The sequence below is a fragment of the Myxine glutinosa genome, chromosome 1 (genome assembly GCF_964187855.1).
Source record: "Myxine glutinosa chromosome 1, kmMyxGlut1.1, whole genome shotgun sequence".
NCBI classification, from domain to species: Eukaryota; Metazoa; Chordata; class Myxini; order Myxiniformes; family Myxinidae; genus Myxine; species Myxine glutinosa.
The window spans coordinates 110,344,585-110,366,791 of record NC_136261.1 but is presented as its reverse complement, the minus strand read 5'-3'; the positions used below and the strand labels follow the sequence as shown (position 1 = coordinate 110,366,791).

Below are 22,207 nucleotides of genomic sequence, written 5' to 3'. Positions count from 1 at the left end.
AAAAATGGTTGCCAGCACTATGTCGCACATTTTTTAAATGGTGTGGTGTACCTGCTCAACGTATTTATTCCCAACTAAATATTCCCCGAGAATATTCATGAGATAAATATTTGTTCAATAAAAAGAACAGAAGTGCAGAGAGGGCCAGCTGTCAGCATGAATCTTGTTGCATGATGGTTCAAATTCAACAAACTTACACACTTCAAATGCACACTGGGAGGAAACCTAGCAATATATAAAACTGTCCTTTGGTGAAAACCGAAGCTTCCTGTTTCACCTAACTGCAAAGTGCATCAAATAAGAAGCTACCCTCGAGTGAGCAACTTCACATTTGATCAAGTTCAAATGAAGATTTAATCCGATCGTGTTGCTGTGACCCATGGTTCCCCTTTTCCTTTTATTTGTCCATTATCTCAAAAAATCCTTGTTTTGAGATATATATATATATATATATAGAAAAATTATATATATATATATATCTATATATAAATAAAACACAGTTTGTGTGTGTGTCTGTGTGTGTGTGTGTGTGTGTGTGTGTGTGTGTGTGTGTGTGTGTATGTTACCGATAGACTCCTAAACAGAGAGGCTCACGTGCTTGATATTTGGCATAGACATGGCCATTGAGCCTGGGAAGGACATGGCCTACCTAAAAATATTTGACGAGATCCATATTTTTTATTCATATTTACCTCAGCGCATTTCAGCGAGAAGCATTGTACACGGAATCCCAGCCGGTGCCAGAGCAGCTCGCTGATTCGCTCAGAGCGATCACGTGATGTTCCATCCTCGTTGCCAGACCACTGAACGGAAAATATATAGAACGACCATTGCCATTCACACCACATAGGTGGAGATGCAGCTACCGGGCACCATCTTGGTTGGCACTCGATGCTGGGCGATGATGATTTCCATCACGCGTTTGCACGTAATTCAGAGCGAAAAGCGATTGCGTTTTTTCACCTTTTGTGCGATTGTGTTTTGTGTCGATTTTGTGCGATATGAATTAAACGTCTTTGCAACAGCTGTGAAACGTCTTTCCACAACCCTTCCTTAACCGATTGAAGCAGTTTATTGCCGCAAAAAATGGCATTTCAACAGTTGTCTCGCTTTTGAAATCTGGGACACGTTCAAAACAAACGAGATACGTGAAGCGAGTTGGTCGAGTCGTGTTAACCAAGATGGCGACATGGCGGCTACACTTTTCACGGAGTATGAGCGTTCTATATATTTTCAATTCAGTGCGCCAGCCTCGCTCACGTACTTGATTTGTGGCATAGACATGGCCATTGGGCCTTCACGGTGTAATTTGTGCGAGGCTTTTGCCCGAGTGAGCTTGAGTCGAGAGGGCGAATGTACGGGTTGGGAATGTACGGGTCTCCCTTCCCCCGCCCGGAAACGCCGGTACTGGAGGGCGTCACAGGATCGGTGAGTCTCCAAAATCCGCTTCGCGCTGTTGTTGCGAAGATGCAGGACGATGTCGCGATTGTTGTGCTGCTCTCCTCCCATGAGAACTGCAACATCATTGTTGACTGGCCCTCCCCTTCCTCCCCTCCCCCCTCTCCCCATCCGTCCTCCCCTTCCCCCCCCTTCCCCCCCTTCCCCTCCCCTCCCCTTCCCACTCCACCTCCCCCCTCCCTTCCCTTCCCTTCCCCCTTCCGGCAATGCCGGGTACTTCTGCAAGTGTATATATATATATACAGTATATATATATATACAATATATATATATATATACACAATATATATATATATATATATATATATATATATATATATATATATATATATATATACAGTGGTACCTCGGCTTACGAGTTTAATCCGTTCCGTGACGGAGCTCGTAAGCCAAATCGCTCGTAAGTCAAAGCAAATTTTCCCATTCAAATGCATTGAAATGCTATTAATCCGTTCCAGCCTCAAAAAAAAAACACCAATTTTTTTTGTTAGGTGCTTTTAAATAACAAAAATGTACTTTATAAATAACAAATAATGTATAAACAAGCACGACCTCGTATATACTGTACATAATACAAGAGAATGTAAAGAAATAAACTGGTTTTATTAAGCAGAGGAGAAGAGCATGCCAGGTGAGGTGTGCGTGTTGTCGACTTGGCGAGGCAGTACGATCGTACTCCTTCTACGATATGTACGATTTTGAAGCAGAAGGAGTCCATAAAGGCTATAACGCCAGCCAAGGGCGTTACGATTATTTCAAAGCTCCGGACCTCTATCCATGAAGATATGGAGAAGTTGTTGTTTGTGTGGTTGAAGGAGAAGCAGCTCGCAGGAGATACCGTGACCGAGAGCATCATGTGTTTGAAAAGATTGAAACTCGGATATCGAGCACGGACCACGAGGTGTTTTTTCTTTTTTCTTAATCTCGGTTTCAGTGAACTTTTGCTCTGTGCTCACGTGTACTGTACCTGTACCTGTAATGGTACGTCAGAGGATGGCACCTGTTGTCATCATATTAAGTGCAAGATGTTCTGCATCGTAAGTTGGTACACCGTGGTCTTTCGGCGGTGTTTAAGCCGGCCGTCTTGGCTTCTGTCACCATTGGCATTGAGTCTTTCGATGTAGGTAGGTCGTTGTGTGCCGGTGCCTTGGCCGAATTCCTTCATTGCTGCATTGTTAGCTCACCTGGTTTTTTATACCACATCTTTGGTTATCGGACCAGCGAATGACGTCATCTCCAAAGTATGGCTTATTCTCACTTGTCTTGGACGATCTTCTACTTCTAGCCTTCCACCGTGCATTTGGTGTCCACTGTACTTACTGTACAGTGCCTGGTAAAATTGATGTAATGGGTTTTTGACCGTCAACGCCATGAACCGTCATGAACCGTCATGAACCGTCATGAACCGTCAACGCCATGAACCGCTAACACTCAAAAGCCCATTTATCGCGCCTTATAAAGCAAAACGCAAACCGAAAGCCATGCCTCTCAAGCGAGGCGTGCTTCTGTGGTCACGTGATCCACAGGTGTAGCTCATTATACCCGCACGCGCGACACGCTTTGGCGGTCACGTGACCAGCCACTCTGGAGGCGGGGATCCCCGCCGATGACGTCACCGGCTGGAGCAAGGAGATTCCTCGCTCATGTATTTCGACGATTGCGTGTTTTATATCCAAGCAGAGATGCTTTCACGGCAAGATAACCACGTGACCGGAACCGGAAGCCACAACCGGAAAATTCAAAAAAATAAATTTTTTGAGCTCGTACATCGGATCTCGGCTCGTATCCCAAAGCAACAAACCGCCCGAGCGACGGCTCGTATCCCGAAAAACTCGTACGTTGGGGCACTCGTAAGCCGAGGTACCACTGTATATATATATATATATATATATACATATATATATATATATATATATATATATATATATATATATATATATACAATATATGTATATATATATATATATATATATATATATATATATAATTATATATACATATATATATATATATATATATATATATATATATATATATATATATATATATATATATATATATATATATATATATATAATTATATATACATATATATATATATATATATATATATATATATATATAATTATATATTTATATATACATACATATATATATATATATATATATACAGTCATCCCTCGCTATATCGCGGTTCACTTTTCGCGGCTTCGGTACATCGCGGGTTTTTCTCGCTAGTATATGTAAAATTATATCGCCGATTTTTCGCTATATCGCGGGATTTTGTGGTATAAATGTATTTTTATATACTATTATTTTAAATATTTTTGTGGTAAAATAAGCATTTACTAGCCTAAAAAATTTAAAAACGTAAAAAAATAAGAAAAATACAGTAATTAAAACATATTACAAGAAATAAAATACTGTACATAGTGTACAGTAGAACAGTAGACAAAGAGACAAAGAGTCGTGCGTATGGAAAACGCAGATGCGGCAGCTTCCATTTGCGCTAGTTACCCACGTAATGGGTAACTGTAATGCTCTTTCTGGCTGTGCAGTACATTCATCATCGTCATCACCTTCATCGTCATCAGTACTGCACAGCTAATTCATCATCATCTTCATCACGCAAGTTGTAGTATTGAAGAGCCGGGGCTCTTGCTTGATACGGATGAAATGACGGGCAAGACACAAACTCGTCCGAGAAGATATTTATTCTCAAAACCAACTCGGGAACACTGAAAAGCCCGTTTATCGGGCTGCATTATAAAGCACAACCAGAAACCGAAAGCCACGCCTCTCAAGCGTGGCGTGCTTCGGCGGTCACGTGATCAACAGGTGGAGCTGATTATACCCGCACGCGCGGCACGCTTTGGCGGTCACGTGACCAGCCACTCTGGCACCGGGAATCCCTGCCGGTGACGTCACCGGCTGGAGCAAGGAGATTCTGATGCTGGTCTTGCTTGGGGAACCCATGGTTCGCTACAGTATCTTCAATCGTGAGTACCCATTAGAATTTTATATGTTGTTAAAATTACGTATGTTTAAGAGTGTAAAAAGTGTTTAAGAGTATAGGAAGTGTTTATAAGAGTATGGGAAAGGTTAATAAGAGTGTGAGAAAGGTTAATAAGAGTGTGGGAAAGGTTAATAAGAGTGTGGGGAGGGTCATAAAGCTTTAAAATATATATAAATAATAAAATAAAAATATGGTCGCTACTTCGCGGATTTTCGTCTATCGCGGGGGGTTCTGGAACGTAACCCCCGCGATAAACGAGGGATCACTGTATATATATATATATATGCATATATATATATATATATATATATATATATATATATATATATATATATATATAATTATATATTTATATTTATATATACATATATATATATATATACATATATATATATATATATATATATATATATATATATATATATATATATATATATATATATATATATATATATATATATATATATATACATACAAACTTGGCATTTAATATGGAATATTTTTTTTGTGGGGGTGAACTTACTTTTCAAGATGACTTAGAACCAAAAGTTCATTGGAATTATGTTGAAATTATTCTAGATTTTGTTAGTGACCTTTAAAAGAAACAAAAACCACATTTGACATTTCGAAGCAAATAAATTGATCCTTGAAAGTGATGGAAACTGATATCGAACTCAATTCACGGACAGTACTGTGTTAAACTTCTGTGCGTTTTCCAGAAGTATCTCTTTATTTTGCACATTAGGCAAAAAATTTTTTTAACAAAAACAAATGTTAAATTACGACTGGGATTACGGACAGTAAAATTACAGTTCAGTTCGTCGTGTAACCCCCACGAGCATTCAGGAGAGCACGTACACGTTGAGGCATACTGTTCACGAGATTTGCCAAGGTTTGGACAGGAATCGCTTGCCATGCAGTTACAATAGCCTGCTGCAATTCACGCACAGAGGCAGGCTGCTGGTCCACATTGTCGATTTGATGCGTTAATTCTGCCCACAGGTTCTCTATCGGATTCATATCCGGGGACATGGCAGGCCACTCCATATGCTCTACACCACGGTCAGCAAGAAAGTGTTGGATCATGCGAGCACGACGAGGCCGTGCATGGTCATCTTGGAAGACAAAGTTTCCTCGAAAGGCTGCACGAACAAATGGAAGCAATGTTTCTTCCAGAATGCCCCTGTGCTTGAACTGGTTCAGGTTTCCATTCAGAACAACCAGGTCAGTTTTGCCCCCTGCATGAAAAGCAGCCCAAACGGTCACCCCACCACCTCCAGCTTGGACTCTTGGCATTATACAATCTTCGTTGTAGGCTTCATGCACTTGTCTGCGCACTCGGATGCGGCCATTTTGACGATAGACCAGAAATCTAGACTTGTCACTGAAGATCACGTGATTCCAGTGTTCTGGCTGCCATTGACAGTGCTCTCTCGCCCACTGCAATCGGCGCTGGCGGTGTTGTCTGGTCAGACGTGGCTTTCTCAGGGGACGCCTGGCACGATAGCCTGCTTGAACCAGTCGTTGGTTGACTAGCCTTCTGGATACAGGCACATTTGTCAGTTGCTGCCACTCAGCCCTAAGCCGATTAGCTGACTTGGTAAGGCCATTGCGGACTAACCGGTGCAGCTGGTGATCATCCCTCCTTGTGGTTCTGCGGGGACGTCCTGACCTCGGTATTGGAGTAGGGACACCCCTCTGAGCATTTCGTTTCAGGATCTTTGACACCTGACCTTGAGTGATGCCATACTGCCGAGCAATAGCACGCTGTTTCATGCCGGAATATCGTAAAGCCACCACTAAATGACAAACAGCATTGTTGAGTTGACGGACCATCTCCAGGGGAAGCGGCAATAACTTTTGTAGACGTGCAGCAGTTGTTTTCCACTAAAACAGAACGCAACAACCCTTATATACCCGATTGTGAAGCCAATCGTCAAATGTACCTGTCCGTACATTTTGTCACGCCACCTGTGATATAATCCTGTTATTGACTTCTTGCTGCGACAGACAATCAGTGACATGGTTCTTTTAACAAAGAAATCACCGAAGTGTAAAAGAAACTCACCAGATTGATATACCGAGTTCAGAAAGTAAACCCACGTCAAGAAAAAATATATATTCCATATTAAATGCCAAGTCTGTGTATGTATATGTGTATGTATATATATATATATATATATATATATATATATATATATATATATATATATGTATATATATATATATATATATATATATATATACACATATACATACATATAGTTGCGGATCTCGGAGTACGGCACTCCCCTTACCGAGGGGGGGTTAATCCCCTCGTCTATTAAGCTGGCCGTCTCCGGTCCTGGAGCTATGACGTCACTTCCGGTCAGCGCTGAATAGGGTGTAGGCCAATTGTTCCTATTACCTAATTACCAGCACCTTCCGGTAAGCGAGGAAATGAGCCCCGCCCGAGCCGCGGACAAGATGGAAGATTGCCGAGCGGTTTAGCAACCCGCAGCTCGAGCCGTTAACAAAGGGACTAAACCCGATTATAGCGGTTGGCCAAATCGTGCCACAGGTACTCAATGGGGAAAAGACTAAGACGATCGGACGAGAGGAAGCAAAGAATACGAAGGGTAAAGGAAGAACAAATATGGTTTAATACTTTCTAAAAGAGGAAACGAAAGAAGGGAATGTACAAGAAGAGGAAACAAAAGCACATAGGGCAACCTTAGACACTTATATAACACGCCCATGACAATACAAACAGACTCACACGAAAGGTAGCTGGTAGGGGAGGAAGGTCCAGGCAGATGGTTCCAGGCGAGGGGATGGTCTAGGCTCCGTGTCCGCGGGTGAAGGACGGCTGGCAGCTTGACGTCGTTGGCGCGCGACCGGACCTTACAAACGCGAGGGGCTGGAATGCGCGTACGTACAGCGTGCCGAACTCTCTCAAAACCACGGCAGTTCGTATGGACAACGATCGTCCCAAACGATCCTCTGCGCAATGTGCTTATGTTCGCCGCCTCTGCGCTGTTCTCTCGCATCTGCCGATCTCCCCCGCATCTGCTCTCTGTTCTTCCGCCTGGTGTCTGCCTCTCTCTCTCCTCCCCGAAAGGGCTTGCGCTCCCGCTTTTATTGCAAGCTTCGCGTATTAAGCCGCGTCCGCTTCGCTCCGCCTACCGGTGAACACGCCTCGGCCCGGATTGGCCGCGAGGGTTCATTCGTACCTCCCCTCGTGACACGTTGATGGGGTCACGCCTACGTTCCTGGCCGCTCCTCCCTTTTTCTCCCACTCTGACCGCGTGCGTAATGGCGGCTTGGGGCCAGCAAACAAACCAAAAAGGCAGCGAATGCTGCAATACGGCTACTGGCACTTTGGAGAGAGGCCCGGACCGGCTTACCTCAAACGCGCGGTTCGCTCGAGTAAGTATGAACCCCTCGTCGATAAGGTTCATATTCTCCAAGCCAACCCCGAGCACGCTTGAGTGCTGATGCCGAATGGACGTGTCTACCGTCTCGGTACGTCATTTTGCACCATGCGGGGATACTGTCGAGCCGGACTACGGCACAGTTAATCAGACAATGGAGAATTTTATACTTATTTTATATTTTATATCTTTTTTTCTTTTTTTAAATATTGTTTTCTTATTCCCTTTGTGTTTTATGTTTTAATGATGGTCAACCTACGGTGTCACCAAAGAATAATTTCCCTGAAAATGGGACAATAAAGTTTTATTTATTATTATTATGAATCTACCGGCTATCCCACCGCCACATGCGCCCGATCCGGATGGCTTTGTGAGGCCACCGCCGACACCCGAGTTAGGGGATCACTCCGATGCGGGGGATTTCGATCTTGTGGATGTGGCACCTGGTGCCTATCGGACACGCGCCGGAAGAGAAATGTGACGCCCCTGGACGCCCCTATGGCTGGACTGACTGACATGGGCTGCTGCTACCTGATATTACTCTGCTGCTAACTCATGTTTCTATGCTGCTATGACTTGCTAGCTTGACTTCCGCCATTGGGGGTAGTGTAGTTTTAACGGCGGGGAGAATGCAATGAAATTGTGTCTAAGTTGAACCCAGGTGTTATGCCGACTCTGTCCACTGAGAGGCTTCTATAAGAATTCGGACTGGACAGCGCTCCGATGATTCCTGTGACATTTATTCTGTGTGATGTAGTGCATACTCAGATGGTGCATGTTACTCTTGGTTCTAAGCATGCTTATACTAATTGCAGATCCATTACTTACTTCTATGATTACTGTATACTAATGTGTGGCTTGTTGGTGATGGTGGAAGAAGAAATGCGGGCAAGGGGGTTAACAAGGAGAGATGCAGAAAATAGGGCAAAATGGAGAAGATTGTCATGGGACCGCAAGGCTAACCCCCGCTATAGCAGGAAAAATGGCCTTAAAATGCATGTTGTTGTGTGTTGTTGATGTGTGGCTTGTTGTGTGGCTTGTTGGTTTCTTAGAGGTATTGCGAGAGATCGATTCTGAATTAAACCTACTCTTGGGACAATGTTGTAGGACTGATTCGACCAACACTGCACACCATGTAAAAGTTAAATTGTGAAAGTAACCAGAACACATTCCTGCGACCGAGCTAAAGACGTGTGTACGAGGGAGAGGGCTTGGGGGGAGGAGGCGTGGAAAGGGGGGGGGGGGGGTGGGAGAAGTATAAAACACAAGGACACCAAGGACTTCCAGGAAAGAAGTTGGTATTTCAAAAAAGTGGATTTGGGGTGAAATTAGCGGGGGTAGAAAAGATCAAGGTTTTGGATGGGGGAAGATAAGAGATGGTGGTGAACAGCTGTTTTAAAGACCTGGAGGGAGGAGTGGGATTGAAGAGAGTGAGGGAGTTTGTTCCAGAGGTGGGAGAGAAGAGGAAGGAAGGAGTGAAAGTGAGCAGAGAGTCTTGATTTTGGCAGTTAAGCCATAAGAGGGTTGCTGGCAGATCTTGTGCGACCTGTAGGAATATTTGGGGGAGAGAGCCCAGAGAGAGCAGGGGGAGCAAGGCCGGAGAGGAGTCGGTAGAAGACGGAAAGACCACCAACCTGCCTGCGGTGAGTAAGTGAAAGGCCCTCGGAGATAGCTTCATCGCGGGAGATTCCAATGATTCTGAACGCTTTGGTTTCAACAGCGTGAAGACGAGCTAGGTGTGAGGCAGGAGCACCAGCCCAGAGGGGAGAGCAGTATTCCATTGAGCTGTGGATGAAAGCCTTGTATGTGGTGAGGAGCTCAGGTGTGCCAAGGAAGGACTTCGCACGAGGGAGGATGTCCAGTCGGCGACTGGCTGTGGAGGCCAGATTTGAAATGTGGTTTTCCCAGGAAAGATCATGGCAGATAGTGAGACCCAAAAGCTTGAGTGACAGAACTTCTTGGAGATGATTATTCAGAAAGTGGATGGGAGGGTTGTCCAGTCGGTCTTTTCGGAGAGACATCGTAAGAGTGTGAGATTTGTCAGGATTGAAAGACATGTTCCACTTGTTTGCCCAGTCTGTGATTTTGTCAAGGTCTGCAGAGAGTGAGGAGGCAGAGCGGGGTGCCAGACCATATCGAAGGCACGTGATATGTCAAGGGAGACAGCTCTAATTTCCTGTTTGGCATTGAGGACCTCCATACATTGTTGAGACAGCAGAAGCAGCATGTCCAGAGTAGAGTGACCAGGTCTGAAACCAAATTGATGATCAGAGATCAAGCCATTGGAGAAGAGGAAGGATTTGAGATCCAAAGCAATGATGGATTCCATGACTTTGCTGATAATTGAGAGCAGGCTGATTGGTCTGTAGTTGCTAGGATCTGTTTTTGCACCTTTTTTGTGTAAAGCGGTGATGTTCGCTGATTTCCAAGCAGATGCCAGATAACCTTAAGCAAAAGAGAGGGTGAAGAGAACAGAGAGAGGGAGTGAAAGAGCGGAAGAACAGGATTTTAGGACCCGTGAGCTGATGCCATCAGGTCCAGTTGCAGAATCAGAGTCGAGGGTTGACAGAAACTTTTCCACCTTGTCAGGAGGAAAGGACACAGAGTCCAGGAGCAGCTGGGTATGACTGGGTACGGTGGGTACAGAGAGGGATGGGTTTGGGACACAAGATTTAGAGGCAAACACAGAGTTGAGGCATTCAGCTTTTTCACGTGCGGAGTCAACTGTGTAGCCGTTTGAGGTAAGGGATGGGGATGGAGGGGGAACAAACACCAGAAACAGATTTGACCAGACGCCACCAGGATTTGGAAGAGGGAGACAGATAAGAGAGTTCGGTTTGAGAATGGAGAGATATTGTTTCCTGGCTCTCCTGAGGGTGGACACACACTTGTTTCGGGCTTTGTGAAAGGAAATGAGATTTTCTTCCATTGGATTTGCTTTCCAGGAGACTAAGGCAAGTTGTTTCTGGGCAACAGCCTCACCACAAGCTTCCGTGTACCATGGACGGGAGGGAAGAGTATGACAACTGAAGACAAGATGGGATAAATCTGTGCATGAGAGAGAGAGCAATTTCCTTTGGAAGAATTCCCAGGATGAGTTGATGTCAGAGGCGGTAGGGATGGGAGACTAGTCCAGATGATTGATGGCTGCTTGAAGACCGTGCCAGTTGGCCTGAGTGAAATGCCAGACTCGTCGACGTTGAGGAGGCTCTCTGAGAATGGTCAGAGAGATGTCCACTTTAACAAGCACATGATCAGATGAGCCGATTGGAGCAGAAGAAGAGCAGCAGACATTTGCAAGGAAGTTAGTCATAACCAAGTCCAGAAGAGAAGATGCTCCGTTGACTGAGATCTGGGTCGGGAAATTGACAGATTGTGTCAGTCCCAGTGAGTCGCAGAAGTCCTTTGCTGAGGAGCCATGGCTGGTGAGAGAGGTACCCACACCCAGCCAACTGGCATGGTGACAATTGAAATCACCACATATGAGGAAGAGAGAGTTGGGATGAGTAGATAGAAGTTGGTCCATATTATCAGACAGCGAGATGTAGATGGAGTCATCACTGTTTGGTCGACAGTACAACACACATATGAACAAAAGGTGGGAGCGAAGGGGAAGCCGTAGCCAGAGGTATTCCTGGGGGTGAGGTGGAGAGAGGGCAGTGCAGGGCGAGTGAGGAAGAGAGTTTTTGATAAAGATAGCAATCCCACCTCCAGGACGAGGCTCAGGTCTATCATACCGGAGGAGGGAGTAACCCGGGAGAGCAGAGACATCATGAAGGAGGAAAGTTTCTGTTAAGCAGATCACGTCTGGTTTGTCAGAAGCAACCTGTATGGAGAGATCAGTCAAGTTTGAGCGAAGGCCCCGGATGTTTGAGGTCCATACCGTTAATGAAGAGGAAGGGGGAGCATCGGATACAGAACAGGGGGGATGGAGGGGTAGTGTAAGATGTGGAAGAGGAGGAAGAGGTAGGGAGAGCTGTTGACAGTGTGTCAGAGATTTCAGAATAGCTCGGAGAAAGGGAAGGATGGGGCAGACAATAGGTTTGATGGTGATTGGGTGAGGCACAGTGAGGTGTTATTTGAGGCGGGGGAAGAGCGAGGCAGAAGGTTGGGGGAGATGGAGGTGAGAGTTGGAATGGGGAAGAAGCAGGGAGGACGCTTTGAGGAGGAGGAGTGAGAGGGGGGAAATGGAGAAGAAATGAGGTTGGGGAGATTTGAAGGGGAGGGGCGAGGGGGGAGTTTATGAGGGGAGGGGTTAGTGGGGAGTTTAGGAGGGAAGGGACAAGGGGGGGATTTGAAAGGGATGGGAGATAGGGGAGATTTGGAGGGGAGGGTGAGGGTGGAGTCTAGGAGGGGAGGGGCAAGGGGGGAGATTTTAAATGGATGGGTGATGGGGAAGATTTGGAGGGGAGGGGCAAGGGGGAAGATTTGAAAGGGATAGGTGATGGGGAAGATTTGGAGGGGAGGGGCAAGGGGGAAGATTTGAAAGAGATGGGTGATGGGGAAGATTTGGAGGGGAGGGGAAAGGGGGGAGATTTTGAGGGGAGGCGTGATAGGGAAGTTTTGGAGGGGAGGGGTGATGGGGAAGATTTGGAGGGGAGGGGTGAGATTGGATTTTAGAAAGTGTACGATTAATGGGAAACGAACATTTATTGCAAAATGAGTTTCTTGTGACCTTCGAGTCAAAAATACGTTTAAGGACGCTGGAGGGGGGGGGGGGGGGGGGTGGAGTGCAGGTAAGTTTAGGGAATGTATGAAAGAGGCACTGTAAGAGATGGAAAAAATTTTTGGAATGAATAGATTTGGTGAGCAATTCGAAAGCACCCTTTTAAAGACGAAGAAGAAAAAGGTGTTATAATATATGACAGAATACAGTACTTCAGGGGAAAGTTTAAGCATTTTTAAATTTAACAATGAAAACTATCTGGGGAAATGGGGTTGAAACACGTGGTCGAAGAACGAACAAACGAATAAGAACAACGAATAAGAACAGAGAAGGAAAAAAAATTTTTTTTTTTTTTTTTGAGATTTTAAACAAGGAAGTATGGGGTGAAAAGACTGGGAAAAACTGAGAGAACGAAAGTAATTGGAGCACAATCGACGGACCGCTGAGAGAAAAACAATTTAATTTCTAATGACTTTTAACTTTCTTTAACCTCCTAGTGAAATGCTATGACGCATATGACTGGGCTATGGTTCAGGGGAGATCTGTTATCTCTTGCCTGCCTATTTAAAGAGCATTGCGCTGGGAATTGGGTTGAGTTTGCAACTGGTTTCATTCGTGCCGGTTGGGAATTCCCACATGTGCTTCATACTCTACTTATTAAACCAACTGTTTATTCTCAGTGCAGTGTCTTGGTCTCTCGTCGGAGCAACAGACACCGCATCTCAACCACCACACGATTCATGAATGACCCAAGCAGGTTTTCTTCAAGGATTCTCCTGTGTTTTGCACCATTCATTGTCCCTTCTATCCTGACAAGCTAGCCAGTCCCTGCTGATGAAAAGCAGCCCCATAACATGATGCTGCCACCACCATGCTTGACAGTAGGGATGGTGTTGACTGGTTGATGCGCAGTTACGCTTTGAATTTAGACCATAAAGTTCAATTTTTGTCTCGTCTGACCACAAAAAGTTTTTCCACATGACTGCAGTATCATCAATATGTTTTTTCGTAAACTCCTTACGAGCTTTTAGATGCGTCTTTTTCAGGAATGGCTTCTTTCTTGCCACCTGTCCATAGATGCCAGCTTTGGGAAGGGAACGGAATATTGTTGATTGATGAACAATGAACCCCAATTCGGACATAGAGCCTTGCAGATATTTCAAAGTCATTGCTGGATTTACAATGGACAAAATCAGTCGTTCACAACAAAGTTGGACGGAGGTTTTGTTTTCACCGCTGTTTGTCTGTCTGTCAGCATGATAACTCAAAACGTTGTGGAGGGGATTTGGACAAAACATGGTGGACAGGTTGGGTGTGTGATAAGGACAAATCAATTAGATTTTGGTGAATATCTGGATCTGGATACGAGATCTGGACATGAAGTGAAGAACATCACCTGCAGGGCAAAGAGTACCTAGGTAGACAAAGACTAAATAATCTGAGAATCAACAGAAATTGCCTGCTCAGCTGCTGAGTTTGGATGGGCGAGGTGATCTAGGTAAAGCCTGGGTGGTACGATACGTCTTCCACTTCTTAATGATGGATGTCACCATACTCAAAGGGATAATGAGATACCTTCTCATAGGATATGGAAAGTTCCTTGGTCTTCATGTTTGCCATGTTGGTTGACCAACTGAATTGCATCTTAAAACTCCTTAGATAAGGTGGGAGCTTAATTTTTAATTTAATGCACTGATTTATATACAGGTGAAACTGATGAAATCTCAATCGATGAAAGTACAACAATACAGAAACTAGAAAACGAAGCATCGTACAAGTACCTCAGAATAGAACCTCCCCCTCCCCTCCCCCTCCCCCCAAATACAACACAAAAATTGCATGAAATAATCAGCAAGGAGTGCCTAGGTAGAATAAGACTAATTCTGAAGTCATCCCTCTTTCCAATGAACAAAATCAAAGCTATAAACCGACTTGCAGTACCGGTATTCCATTATAGCTGTGCAATTATAAACTGGCCACAATCGAAGATCAAAAACTAAGACACCAAAACCTGGAAACTATTCACAAGACATGCCCAATGCATTTTGAGGTTTTACTTGCCGAGACGAGAAAGAGGAGGCGGTCTGATGGAGCTTAACAAAGTGCACAGAACAGCATGAGTAGGACTAACGGAGTATGTGAAAAGCTCAACAGACTATCGAATGAGATTTGTACATGAGCAAGAAAACAAGAAATCAGAAAAGGTATCCCTAATCCATTTAGTAACAAACTTCAAAAAACAGATGCAAGTGCAGGATCAAACAAAGGAAAGCGAAACAGGAACAAATACAGCCCCAATGATCGCAAATAAGAAAAAGGAAAACTACAAAAAGAAATATCAGCAGATATACTCTGACAAATTGGAGAAGGACAAAAGAGCAGGAAGATTTTTTAAAAAGAGCTTGACAGAACAGGGATCAACAAGGACGGCTCAATGGAATGGCTAAGAAGTCAAATTAATTGGGATGGAGAACGAGTCATTATAAATGTACAAGACCAAAGACGCTACACTAATGCATTTAAGAAAATGGTGGTGTTGAGCCAATCGGACAAATGCAGGCTTTGTGGGATGCCGTAGCCGTTTCCGCCTTTATACTAGAACGTACTAGAACGGAACGTAAACAGAAAGTACTAGAACGGCACTCGGTAGAGCGCATACCTCCACCAGGCTGAACAGTTTATGTTTTGTATCCACTGATAGGCCAGATCAGGATCTGAAACTGAACCAAAATCGAATTCGCTTGTTCTTGTCACCAACCCAACTCATCCAACACGTTTTGTCAGAAGTCGTCCACAACTTTTTGAAATATCATGCTACATATTGATACGGTTTTGAGATTGGCACATATTGATCATTAAAGGTTAAAGGGTTGCCCCCCATAGTTAGTCCACGAGCAACACGTAGGCCACCTGTAGTATTAGTTATGTCATAGTATGTGTAAGTTAGGCCATTTCCCCTAGTAATATCTGCGTTGTGTAAAGACATGACATTAGGTCCCGGTCATTTTGCGTCCACCCTCCAATTCCACCTCGATGGGCATAATTGATCCCGCGCCCCATTTGGCTGACCCACTCAGTTTGTTACGCTTTGGCTGCCCGCAGCATTTGTTATGCTTTGGCTGCCCGCAGCATTTGTTACACTTTGGCTGCCCGCAGCATTTGTTACGCTTTGGCTGCCAGCAGCATTTGCTGCCCTTTGCTCGCTCACTAGTCGAGTAACACGAGGTAGGCCTGAGAAGGAGGAGGAGCGCGAGGTCAGGGTGTGGGCGGCGTCAAGGCAGCGCGTCAGAGGCGATGACGGTAAGGGCCGCCAGCCAACCAGGGCTCTAACGGCATGGCGTGACAGGGCGTGGTAAGGCGCGTCTGGTAAGTGCTAGAAGGTTCACGGGGCGTGCCTATAAAAGTCTTTGCACAAAGCCCTTGAACAGGACTTACGAGGAGGACTGACTTGCAGAGGACGGCAGGACTGATTTGCACGAGAGGACTCGCAAGGGGAGAGCGCACGTGAGAGGACTTTGAAGAACTTGATTCGCATCGCTCGCGTTGGAGGCATTGCACTATATCTCGAGTATAACGTACGCGCCGGAGGAAAGGCAGCCAGACGCGCTGGTGGCGAATATCGCCTACTCAGCCAGGCGAGTAAATGCAGCAATAGCCGCCAGTGATCACCGCTAACCACCGAAGTCCGCTCCCTACCCAAATCGCCCCGTATGAACCCTTGTGCGCCAAACGACACGTGGAGAGCTCCTGCCCCTCGACTTACCATCTGCACAGGACGAGCCGGAGACTGGAGGGAGCTGCACGAGAGCCATCCTTGGATGCGGACCATCATCCTGCAGCTGCAAGCCCTGTGTGAGTGTGTCTGTGTGTGAGACGGGCCCATTTGTCCTGGGGATTAAGTTAAGACTGTTTGTAAGGCTGCACTGTGTCCCCTGTTTTCTGGAATCCCTGCATAGTGTAAATAAATCTTGTTATTCCTTTCTTCCCAATTCGATTGCCTTTGTGATTTCTCCATTGGCTAAGCGTGGTACGAATAGGATCGCTAGAACCGGGGTCACCATATAAACGGCACGGATCGAGTGTACGCACCGCTCGGCATCTCAACACGAGTGATTCGTGCGGGACTTATTTCCTCGTTACAGGGCAGCACGAGTAATTAGGTAATAGCGATTCTAGTCATAATACCCTATTTCGTGCTGTTCGGGAAGGACGTCATAGGTCCCGGGTCCCGTCGGCCAGTCAAAGACAAGGGGACTAATCCCCCCTTGGTAAGGGGAGAAGGCCGGCGTCGAGATCCGCAACAATATCATTTTTGGCACTATCACTCTGGTGAAGAATCTTTTCTTTCTTTTTTCTAATTCTCATATCCAGATACGGATTCAGATCTTCACCGAAATTGAATAGATTTGTCCTTGTCACACACACAACCCACAAAGTTTCGTCCGAATACTTCCAGAACTTTTTGAGATATCGTGCTATATATTGTTGTGGATCTCAACGTCGGCCTTTCCCCTTACCAAGGGGGGATTAGTCCCCTTGTCTTTGACTAGCCGACGGGACCCGGGACCGATGACGTCCTTCCCGGACAGCGTTAGATAGGGTTTTAGGACTAGGAATTCGCTATTACCTAAGTACTAACGCCACCCAGAAACGAGGAAATAAGCCCCGCCCGAATCACGGGTGTTGGTGGAAATGCCGAGCGGTAGCGAACCCATGACCCGAGCCGTTAGCAATGACTAAACCCGATCCAAGCGGTGCGTAATCGTGCCACGCTCACCCAATGATGGAAATCACGGAAACGGTTGAATTGGAAGAAAGGAATAACACAATTTATTTACACTTTGTACAATAAGAAGAAGAAGAATACACAGTACAGCCTTAATCACAGTCTTAACTTATCCCTGGACAAACGGGCCCGTCACACTCAGACACACTCACACAGGGTTGCAGACGAACAGGTCGATGGTCCAGGGATGGCGTCCAGGTAGCTCGCTCTCCGGTCCCCAACTTGCACCGCGAAGTCGATGAACCAGATGGCAGGAGCTCTCCACGTGTCGTTTGGCGCACACGGGATTATCACAGGGTGAACGGTAGGGCTGGCTTTGGCGGTTACACTTGCGGCTCAGCCACGTACGTAATAAGCGAATAGTTCATAATAGTTCAATAAACGCGAGCAATGCGCCTCTCAATCAAGGCTCGAAACTGTCGTGTGCACGCCAGTCCTCTTAATGCAGTTCTCACACGAGTGCTCCGGATCAGTTCTCTCAATACCAGTGCTTCGAGTGCTTCTCATCCAAGTCCTGTCACACGAGTCCTCCTCATAAAGCACAATTCGTTCACCCAACGAGTCCTTTTCCAACCAGTCCTCTCACAAAGCGCAATTCACCCAACGAGTCCTTTTCCAACCAGTCCTCTCACAAAGCGCAATTCATTCAACGAGTCCTCTCAAGGGCTTTGTGCGCTGGCTTATATAGCCTTGCCCAGCGAACCCTCTGGAACTTACTCGATGCGTCGTGCCACGCCATATCAAGCCATGCCCTCTCAGCCCTGGTTGGCTGTTGCCCTTACCGTCACCGCCTCTGACGTGCTGCTTGACGCGGCCACCCCTCGACCCTCGCGCTCCTCCCTCTTTTCAGGCCTACCTCGTGGTTACCCGACTTGTTTGAGCGAGCAGAGGGCAGCTAATGCTGCTGGCCACCAAAGCGTAACAAACTTGAGGGATGCCAAATGGGGCGCGGGATCGATTATGCCCATGATGGAAATTGGAGGGTGGCCGCAAAATGAACGGGACCTAAGCTCATTTCTTTACACAATGCAGATATCACTAGGGAAATGGCCTACTCTGACACATACTATGACATAACTAATTCTAATGGGCCTACGTGTTGATTGTGGACTAACTATGGGGGGCAAACCGTTAACCTTTAATGATGTCATATATACAACTCTCAAAACCGCAACACTGCTCCCCTCCTTCGCCCGGCTCGTCCCCGAGCCGAACCCACACAAGTGAGAACGACCGGTTTTGAGCAAGGGTCAGGACTACTTTTTAAATTACGTGTAACACTTCGGTGTGGTTCCCCTCTACATTTAATCTAACACCCTGTGTGTGACAGTTTTACAACACTAGATATGTCCCACCTACTGCGTTGTGTACTAACTAACAGATTCACACCCACAGATAACCGAATTGTGGAAAGAATTCCCAAACTACACATAGAGCCGGTGGGGAGCATGTTATTTACAAGACTAATCTAATTATTTACAGTTCTACAACCCAGGACCTGTCCTTTTGTGGGAAAAGAAATTTTGGAAGAGAGAAACACAGAATGCACTGAACCAATACACCATAATAAATGCACCAAAATGCACAATCATGCACAATATTCAAAATGCACAATAAATGTTTGCTGCTTGGCTGCTGCTGGGCTGCTGCATCTTGCGTCTTCCTGCTTCGTCTTCGGTGTGCCATAATAAAACTTGGAGATCTTCTTTCCTGACACACCGGAATAATAAAAAGTGCACAAACCGTGTCCGTTTTTTTTATTTGCAGGGCCATCTTATGGTCCATCTGCGTGACTTTGATGCCACTTAGAATCAGTGGTCCGCAGGGCAAGATAATGTTTGCAGCAAAGGTCTGCTCCAGCAAAGGTGCCAGGCCACAGAACGTGTGGTCCATTAGGTGTGCTGGTGCAGCAAGAGGTAGCAGGAGTACCGCACAAGTGTAGCAACGTGCCGCAGCACAGCTCAGGGTTCCTGCACACTCCCCTCAACAAAAATATGGGTCCATGGGTGGGGAGGAAAGACAAAGCAGAGAGTTTAGCGGAGGAAAGGGCGCAAAGGTAGGCCCTTCCCTCCTAAACTCCCCCCTAACCCCTCCCCTCATAAACTCCCCCCTCACCCCTCCCCTTCAAATCTCCCCACCCTCATTTCTTCTCCATTTCCCCCCTCTCACCCCTCCTCCTCAAAGCGTCCTCCCCGCTTCTTCCCCCTTCCAACTCTCACCTCCATCTCCCCCAACCTTCTGCCTCGCTCTTCCCCCTCCTCAAATAACACCTCACTGTGCCTCACCCAATCACCATCAAACCTTTTGTCGGCCCCATCCTTCCCTTTCTCCGAGCTATTCTGAAATCTCTGACACAACTTGCTTTCGTCTCCTGGAAAGCAAATCCAACGGAAGGAAATCTCATTTCCTTTCACAAAGCCCAAAACAAGTGTGTGTCCACCCTCAGGAGAGCCAGGAAACAATATCTCACCATTCTCAAGACCGAACTCTCTTATCTGTCTCCCTCTTCCAAATCCTGGTGGCGCCTGGTCAAATCTGTTTCTGGTGTTTGTTCCCCCTCCATCCCCTCCCTCACCTCAAACGGCTTAACGGCTGACTCCGCACGTGAAAAAGCTGAATGCCTCAACTCTGTGTTTGCCTCTAAATCTTGTGTCCCAAACCCATCCCTCTCTGTACCCACCGTACCCAGTCGTACCCAGCTGCTACTCTGTGTCCTTTCCTCCTGACAAGGTGGAAAAGTTTCTGTCAACCCTCGACTCTGATTCTGCAACTGGTCCTGACGGCATCAGCCCACGGGTCCTAAAATCATGTTCTTCTGCTCTTTCACTCCCTCTTTCTGTTCTCTTCACCCTCTCTTTTGCTCAAGGTCATCTGCCATCTGCTTGGAAATCAGCCAACATCACCGCTTTGCACAAAAAAGGTGCAAAAACAGATCCCAGCAACTACAGACCAATCAGCCTTCTCCCAATTATCAGCAAAGTCATGGAATCCATCATTGCTTCAGATATTAAATCTTTCCTCTTCTCCAATGGCTTGATCTCTGATCATCAATTTGGTTTCAGACCTGGTCACTCTACTCTGGACATGCTGCTTCTGCTTTCTCAACAATGGATGGAGGTCCTCAACGCCAAACAGGAAATTAGAGCTGTCTCCCTTGACATTTCACGTGCCTTCGATACAGTCTGGCACCCTGCTCTGCTCTCCAAACTCTCCTCCTTTGGTATCCATGGAAATCTCCACGCATGGCTGGCGGACTTCCTCTCTGGTCGTAGTCAACGTGTGGCCCTGAATGGGTTTCTCTCATCTCCTCTTCCTGTTCAGGCTGGAGTTCCCCAAGGTAGTGTTCTGGGCCCTGTGCTTTTTCTGGTCTTCATCAATGATCTCTCTGACTCTCTTGAAAATCCTCTCTATCTCTTTGCTGACGACTCTACTCTCTGTCGCTCCATTCCTCATCCCTCAGTTCGGCAGTCTGCAGCCTCCGCACTCTCTGCAGACCTGGACAAAATCACAGACTGGTCAAACAAGTGGAACATGTCTTTCAATCCTGACAAATCTCACACTCTTACAATGTCTCTCCGAAAGGACCGACTGGACAACCCTCCCATCTACTTTCTCAACAATCCTCTCCAAGAAGTTCTGTCGCTCAAGCTTTTGGGTCTCACTATCTGCCATGATCTTTCTTGGGAAAACCACATTTCCAAGCTGGCCTCCAAAGCCAGTCGCCGACTGGGCATCCTCCGTCGTGCGAAGTCCTTCCTTGGCACACCTGAGCTCCTCACCACATACAAGGCTTTCATCCGCAGCTCAATGGAATACTATTCCCCCCTCTGGGCTGGTGCTCCTGCCTCACACCTTGCTCGGCTTCACGCTGTTGAGGCCAAAGCTTTCAGAATCATTGGAATCTCCTGCGATGTAGTCAACGCCGAGGGCCTTTCACTCACTCACCGCAGGCAGGTTAGTGGTCTTTCTGTCTTCTACCGACTCCTCTCCGGCCTTGCTCCCCCAGCTCTCTCTGTGCTCTGTCCCCCCAATATTCCTTCAGGTCGAAAAAGATCTGCCTGCAACCCTCTTATGGTTAAACTGCCAAAGTCTAGGCTCTCTGCTCACCTTCACTCTTTCATTCCCCTTTTCTCCCGCCTCTGGAACAAACTCCCCCACTCCCTTCAATCCCACTCCTCCCTCCAGGTCTTTAAAACAGCTGTTCACCACCATCTCTTATCGTCCCCCATCGAAAACCTTGATCTTTTCTACCCCCGGTAATTCACCCCAGAGTCCTTGCAGTGTTCATATGTTTTAATCCTCTCCCACCTCCCCCCAAGTCCTCCCGATGTCCCTGCTCTCAAATGTTGTGTTTGTGTCCTTCCCCCTCTTCCCCCTCTCTTTTGTGTCCTTCCCCCTCTCTCCCCATCTTGTCTGCCGCTCCCCTTGTTTTTTTTGTTTTGTGTGTCGGTTTGTCTTTTTGTGTGATTAATGTTAGCTCTTTCACGAGCCTCGATCTTGTATACAAAAAAAAAAAAAAAAAAACCACCTCCAACAGCTCTCCCTACCTCTTCCTCCTCTTCCACATCTTACCCTACCCCCCCCACCCCCCTGTTCTGAATCTGATGCCCCCCCTTCCTCTTCATTAACGGTATGGACCTCAAACATCCGGGGCCTTCGTTCAAACTTAACTGATCTCTCCATACAGGTTGCTTCTGACAAACCAGACGTGATCTGCTTAACAGAAACTTTCCTCCTTCATGATGTCTCTGATTCCTTAGTATCTCTCCCGGGTTACTCCCTCCTCCGGTATGATAGACCTGAGGCTCGTCCTGGAGGTGGGGTTGCTATCTTTATCAAAAACTCTCTTTCTCACTCGCCCTGCACTG

At 46.3% G+C, this 22,207-nt stretch overlaps 1 protein-coding gene across 5 annotated transcripts in view; it reads right to left on the bottom strand.

Annotated features, from left to right (window-relative positions):
* The window catches only part of TRMT13 (tRNA methyltransferase 13), a 71,519-nt gene that overhangs the window by 35,031 nt on the left and 14,281 nt on the right, over positions 1 to 22,207 (bottom strand). The window lies entirely within an intron of this gene.